The sequence below is a fragment of the Myotis nattereri genome (genome assembly GCF_964212035.1).
Source record: "Myotis nattereri genome assembly, chromosome: 1".
In the NCBI taxonomy this organism is placed as follows: Eukaryota; Metazoa; Chordata; class Mammalia; order Chiroptera; family Vespertilionidae; genus Myotis; species Myotis nattereri.
In genome coordinates, this window is record NC_138075.1 from 138,459,947 (window position 1) to 138,467,473 (window position 7,527).

At 41.1% G+C, this 7,527-nt stretch overlaps 1 pseudogene across 1 annotated transcript; it reads left to right on the forward strand.

Annotated features, from left to right (window-relative positions):
• The first annotated feature begins 2,802 nt into the window (after positions 1-2,802).
• Positions 2,803-6,020, forward strand: LOC308530076 (transcription factor BTF3 homolog 4-like; annotated as a pseudogene). Its single transcript has 3 exons — positions 2,803-2,960; positions 5,140-5,263; positions 5,544-6,020. The product of its transcript is annotated as a transcription factor BTF3 homolog 4-like (transcript).
• Positions 6,021-7,527: the final 1,507 nt, after the last annotated feature.

Below are 7,527 nucleotides of genomic sequence, written 5' to 3' on the forward strand. Positions count from 1 at the left end.
TGTGCTCAATTTAGATGGATTCTGCCAAAATTAGCCTTACAATTGGCTTGAACCATAAGCATGAGGGAAAATATGACAAGATTAAAATCCAAGTGGAACATATCAACCGAGGGACTGAAAAATTGGGTAATAAAAGTCAATTTAAAAAGATCAAGTGAGTAACACAAACTATTAATATGACCTCTGTGTGTCCAGGGGTGAAGCCCCTACAGCAAGCCTGATACCTAAATACTCCCAGGCTGTTTGACTGACTCTTCACCTTAATAAATATGATGACTTGAGAAATGTTTGTCGTCAGCACCTCCTACTTTATGTGGCCCTCACCCCCTCATTGCTTACCTCAGCGTCTTACTTTCGTTTCTTGAGTGTGTAGGATTCCTCCCCTTCTTACACCCTACCTGGCCATTGTCCCACATCATCAATCTTTCTTGCCTCATGCTCCCCAAAGTATAGCTGACATGCATTCAAGACACTCTTGAAGAAAATCTGTTGTGCCAAATATCAAGACTTAATGTGAAACTATATCAATCATGACTGTGTGGTACTGCTGCAGATAAACAGACCCATGGAAAAGAGTAGAGATACCCAAATGGACTCATGCATATGTTGACATGATTTATGACAAAGGGGGTAATGCAGAACAGTTGAGGAAATGAATGACCATCTTCTCATTAAATGGTGCTACAATAACTGGGCATCTAAGTGGAAAAGGAATGAAATTGAACCCCTGCCTTATACCACACACAAAGATCAACTCGAAGTGTGTGATGAATTTAAATGTGAAAAGAAAAAATTTAAATTGTTTATATGATTATAAATATCTTTATGGCATTGAGCAGGATTTTAAAATATGACATAAAAAGAAAAGATGGCAATGATATTAAAATTAAGTAATTAAACTCATGATAAGAGTGTGGAGCCGAAACTGGTTTGGCTCAGTGGATAGAGCGTCGGCCTGTGGACTGAAAGGTCCCAGGTTCGATTCCGGTCAAGGGCATGTACCTGGGTTGCGGGCATATCCCCAGTGGGAGATGTGCAGGAGGCAGCTGATCGATGTTTCTCTCTCATCGATGTTTCTAACTCTCTATCTCTCTCCCTTCCTCTCTGTAAAAAATCAATAAAATATATTTTAAAAAAAAAAGAGTGTGGAAATACAAGGCACAGAATGAGATGATACTTACAACACATAATCAACAAAGGATTTGCATTCACAAGTCAGTTAGGAAAAGACAGATAACCCAATTAAAAAATGTGTAAAAGACTTGAATGAGCACTTCACAAAAAAGAAATCTGAACAACTAATAAGAATATGCCACTGTGCTCCACAATCTAGAAGTACAAGCCAAAATCATACTGAGATCCCAGTACACACACCGGAGTGGAAAAATTAACAACTTGAAAATAACAAGTGTTGACTGGGATGCAGAGTAATGACATGTCCCATACATTGTTGACAGGGGTAGAAATTAGTACAAATGCTTTGAGAAACAGTTCACATTTTATAATAAAATTGGAGCTACACATACCTTATCATACAGCAGTCACACTCCTGGGTATATCCCAAGAGAAATGCAAGCATTTGTGTATGAGGAAACGTGTAAGAATGTTCTATGTATAATTTTGATAATAGTAATCTTAAATTGTAAATAAACCGCCGAAACCGGTTTGGCTTAGTGGATGGAGCGTCGGCCTGCAGACTGAAGGGTCCCGGGTTCAATTCCGGTCAAGGGCATGTACCTGGGTTGCGGGCACATCCCCAGTAGGAGATGTGCCAGAGGCAGCTGATCGATGTTTCTCTCTCATCGATGTTTCTAACTCTCTATCCCTCTCCCTTCCTCTCTGTGGAAAATCAATAAAATATATTTTAAAAAAAATATTTAAAAAAAAATTGTAAATAAACCAAACATCCAACAGTAAAATGGCCATAAGCATTAAGTGGATGAATAAATTGCAGTGCATTCATTAGCATATTGAAATTCTTTCAGTGAAAAAGGAGGAACTAGAGCTCTTTTTTTTTTTTTTGAAGAATCTAACAAACACAATATTGATCAAAAGAAGAAGGCACATAAGTATGGATGCAGTATATTCTAATTGATAGAATACTGAAAAATAGGAGAAACCATACTTCCTAATTGATAAAACTTTAAAGAGAAGCTAGGAGAACTAGGATGGGACCACTATAGGAATCATGGCTATGGCTACTTTTACGGAGACAAAGAGGATTTCAACTAGTAAGGAACAGTGGGGGAATCAGAGGAGTGGCCAATATTCCATTTTATATCTTGGATATTGGTTATGAGCATATTTCCTGCATAATCACATATTACATTATATATTTGAGTGTCTTTGCATTCTCCCATATGTGTGTCATATGTCAAAAAAAAACAAAAACCTATGTTATTGGTATCATTTAAGATCCAAACTAAAGCAGAGTTATTTATCCAGCCTCTGTACTTTGAACATAAAGCCAATGTCACGCTGACACAGTGTTCAGCCTGCATGTGTCATCGACAAGCCATATTTGCTATTAAATAAAAAGATAATATGCAAAAGGAGCACTTACTATGGCCCAGGCAATGTGCTAAAGATCCGGCCCACATTAGCTCATTTAATCCTCACAACAACCCTGTGAGGCAATCATTTTGCAAGTGAGAGTAATGCATGTGCAGCAGGTAAGTACTTGTGTAAAGTCTTGCTCAGATTGAAGAAATAGCCCAGGTGGCCTCCAAACCAGGTCAGGTTGACGATCCAGATGGCATGCCGAGCTGCTGTCATGCTTTACGCCCTCGTTAATCATGAGACATGGTCACCAACTGCAAAATCTTAAATACCCACAGGACAGCTTTTATCCATCCTACAGACCTCTCTGTGCTGGGCTCCATATTGGGCTTTGTGGATACAAAAAGGAAAACAACACCAGTCCTGCCCCCAGTGAGCTCTGGGTTTAGGAAAGGAGACGGGTAAGTAAACAAATAAACAAAATTAGTAGTTTATGGGTGCTCCAAAGTGAATTGAGAACAAACACGGCTGAAAGAAGAAAATAGACAAAATTAAGAGAGAGAAGCTATTCTAACCATAGTCTTTGAACCAACCAACCTACTCTTCTTTATTACCTATTCCTTTACTCCTCTCTACTTTAGAGCTAACTCAATCCTATCACTCACTTTTTCTTAACTGACTCCAAGTTTTCCCATTCTTTATCTGAGACTCTGTGATTTTCTTGGGTTCCCCTTTTCCCTATTCTTCCACCCCTCTCCCTAGCTCCCACCACCATTCCTCCCCTCCTGTTTTCCTCTTCTTTGCCTCCTACTCCTCTTCACCTGATTTTGGCTTTCTAAATCATAATTTTCCTTTAAGTCTGGACCAAATGCACCATTCTCTGTGATAGCCCCACTGGAAGTAAGCACTTCCTCTCTGATATCTTCTCATGTTTTATTTATGCCTTTTTTTGCAGTGTATAGCATGTTTGATCTTGTATTATAATTATTGATGTGCATGTTTTGTCACCCCTGCAAGAGTGCAAACTCCCTCAGCCCAGGGACCATGATCAATTTGCCTTTGTGATTGTCCACAGTTTTGCTGGATAGAAATGGACACATAACCAGGGCTAAGAGATATTTGGCAGCAACCTGACCAAGTTTTTGGAGGTTGGATGCATCTTTTGGGGGGAAGTTATTATGAATCATACTGTAACTTACATATTTGAACATCTCAAGACGCTTTTAGTTGGAACGAATGTAATTGACAAAGAGAGATGCTATCAATAGGCTGAAGAATACTAAATTATTTATGAAAATAATTTCTCCTTTTGTAATAAAAATCATTTATGAATAAACAGAGTTAGGTTTTCATATGTATAGAATATGAAAAGGATAACTAATCACCCATTGATCTATTCTACCATGCTCATGAATTCTACCATCAGCAGCAATAATTATGGATGTTAGAACATAGTAGATATAGCATACCATTTGCTACCTTATATTTTCAATTGTTTCATTTTTGCTTAATGATACTGAATAAAATCATTAAAGTCTTTTCAATATGTTAATTTGGAAATTTCTTCCTTTTTTTATTTCTTAGTGAATTTCTTGCCACTTTTAAAAACAACCTTTTCTGTGTTTTGCTCTATAGGGAAAAATTTTTAGCTACCAGGCCTATAGAGTAGGTAGGAAAATTGATGAAAATCTGTGAAAGTTTGGTTATTTTTAGAGACCTCTCCTCAAATGCTTTTTTTAAATGTTTAATGTTAAATGATTCTCAGGGAACTCCACAGAATAACTACCTAGAAGTTCAATTAAAATACTCAAGTTAACCATCTCAGAAGTGTGTATCCAAGAGAGTAAATCACAGAAAAGACATAATTTTTAATGTAGATCAACCGGATTCTAGCCTCAGTCCAAATGCCTCCTTTCCTTGACAGTGTTTGGGGGCAGCTGGACATTCCCTTCTGACCACTCAGTTTCCTTCCCAGGCTCGAAGCTCTGATCTCCCCTTCCCCACCCTCTTGACTTATATGGTTGTCATCCTTGTGACAGCATAGACCAAAACTGGTCACTATTTCTAGACTGGGCCTTACTGGAGATATATTTTGGGTACCTCATTAGTGAGGTTTAAATGTAAGGAAGTATAAGGAGAAAAGAAGGCAGAGTCAGTAGCCCCAGCTCCAGGCTTGGCTGCGAGCAGGAACATTTTCAAGATGCACTATCACTCCAGCCGCTGATCTGAGTGCTTTGATCATCCAATAGTGAAAATAATTTTAGCATGCTTCCCTCAACATATGTATTTTTTTAAAGGTTTAAAGAATAACAACGAAGAAGCAATGAGATGAAGAAATGTAAATAGGCATTCCACTAATTTCTTCTAAAGACACAAAGGATTATATTGCAAGCCCCAACCTTGGACATCCTGGTGTGGGCGCTCCATGGTTAGGCTGTCTCAGCCGCAATCTTCCTCTTTTCTGCTCCTGCAGCTCAGAGCTAAGCTCTCCGTGTTATGGATGCTTTCCACTGTGTTCTCTGTGTGTGCCTCCCCGTTTTCTTTGCCTCCTATGGTGCTGAGGCCTTCTGCGAGTGTCACATACAACCCCCCGTAAGAGGATGTCAGTCACGATTCTGTGTGGCACTCTCTTCTCCACAGAGCTTTCCCACCGGATCCTGGAGAACTGCTGAGCAGGCTGGAAAGCTCTGTGGAGCTGGGTGTTCGCCCCAGTTCAGCCACCGATAGCCAGGGAAGCAGCGCTGCATTTAGAAAGCGTGCATCGGTGTGCAGGGAGCCATGCGTGTGACAGTCAGTGACAGGGACCATGAGTGGCTCAGCACATGGGTGGTGATGCTCCTCTCCTCATGGCCATTCTTTTTTGGGGGTCGCTTCTTGAATTCTGATTTAATCCTTCCGGATCCCAATTCTTCCTTCCTTGTGTGGTCTCCCACTTTAAAAACACCCCTAACCCTTCAACTGCAGAACCAAAATGTATGAACAACTGCAGACCCACTCAGTGCCAATGCTAGTCCCCCACAAGGCCCCATTTCCTCCCCAACAAGGTGAAAGGAACTGTCAGGAACCAAGAGAAACACTAAACTGCAGGCCCGAGTGCACCCTAGTGGGAAAGGAACTGGTCGCAGAAAGAAGGCGGTTCACAGAACAGCGATAGCAGATGATAGAAACTCCAGTTCTGAAAGAAGCTAGGGGTAACAATACCTCTGGTACTGAAGAGGTGAATATGTTCACAAACCAAGGAGCAGTGATCCACTTTAGCAGCCCTAAAGTTCAGGCATCTCCGGCAGCAAACACTTGCGTGGTTACAGGCAGTGCTGACACACAGCGGCGGACAGAGGTGCTACCCAGCAGGCCGACCAGCATGGGGCATTCGGTCTGCCTGCTTTACGGAGACTGGCTAAAGCTGGGTCCAAACAATCTGTGGATGGCAAAGTACCACTGTTACCAGAGGGGATGATGATGACCAAGTTCCAGATCTCGTGGAGAATTTTGATGAGACTTCCACGAACGAAGCAAACTGAGCTGAGTCAATTTCTGAAGAAGATAACCTTGAAAAAGTTACTGGGGGCTGCTATTTTATATTATGAATGCCTGTTCAAAATTTGTTATGGATCTGATAAAATCTATACCTCTGATAAACTTAAGCCCAAGCCCGTTGGACACTGCAGCTCTTTTCAGTTTTTTTTTTTGTTTTGTTTGTTTGTTTGCTTTTGCTTAGAAACAAGTCATTCTTTGTAGCTAATTAAGCTGAAGAAGCCTGGGAATAAAGTTTGTAATGAAGTTTTAAAAAGCACATTCATTTAAGCCACTCTTTGTTGTGTCTTTTTTTTTTTTTAAAGCCCCTCTCTCAAGGAAGGTAATAGTTTTCAGGACAATCTGACTCATCCCAGGGTGAGTGTTCCTTGCGCCCTGAACCCTTCCCCAGAGGTATAAAGGTGGCCCTTTGCCCACCTCCCTGAGCTTAGACAATTTCAGATCGAGAAGCAACTGATAGAAATCATTTTTCTGGCTCCTCTTCCTTCCCGGAGCCTATGGACATTTGTCCAAACGGCATCCATGGGAGCGGGCACAGATGCCTTCACGTACATCATGTTCTGGAGGCCAAGACGACGAGGCTGCCTCTGGGCCTCAGTCCGCCTGTGAAGCAGCATTCAGTGGCGGCTAAGAGGAAGGGCTCCGCAGCCGGACTGCCTGGGTCCGTAATCCAAGCTCGGCCACGTGTCCACAGTGAGATGTGAGCAAATGCTTAATCTCTCGGTGCCTTATCTATAAAATGGCAAGCATAACAGCACTGGCTTCATAGGGTTATTGTGAGGGTTAGTTGAATTAATATATAAATGCTTATTATAGTTAGCATTCAGAAAGTCCAGGCTTTTATTATCTAAAAGGAACAACATGCTTTTTAGACTTGTAGGGCTGATTATGCTTCTGCTTAAACAAGAGAAGATGAACAAAGTGGACAGATGGGTTTCATTACCTGCGAAGCACAGGAACAGTAAGCCTGTTCACTCCCCTCTCCTCAGTACCCAGCCTCATCCCTGGTACAACATAGACATTCAATAAATACTAGTTATTGGTTTAGAAAGTACTAGAAAATAGAGTTATATAAAAGTGAATATTCTTTAAAAATTTTAATAACTTTTTGCTGAAAGAAAATGCAATGATGCTTACAGTCTCTGGGAATATGCAATAATGATCATTTCTGTTTACTGAATACTTCTCACCCTCTTCCCTACCCCCACCCCACTGAATGTCTTATATAATCCTCATAAAATCCTCAGTGGTAGATATTCATCACATTTTACAGATAGGAAATGGAGCTTTATGGAGTTTGTAACCTTCATGGAGGTCACAGGGCTTTAGGTGCCAGAAAGGAGATTTGAACCAGGGCTACATGGATGGCTCTGAAGTCTGCAGCTCTATTTTCCCAGAGGTGAGCACAGCTCCGAGGGAGCGCCTCTGTCTAGTAGCTCAAGCATCCAGAGCCCTGAGAGGGAAGTCGCTCTGGGATGCAGAGTCTTCAGGCTT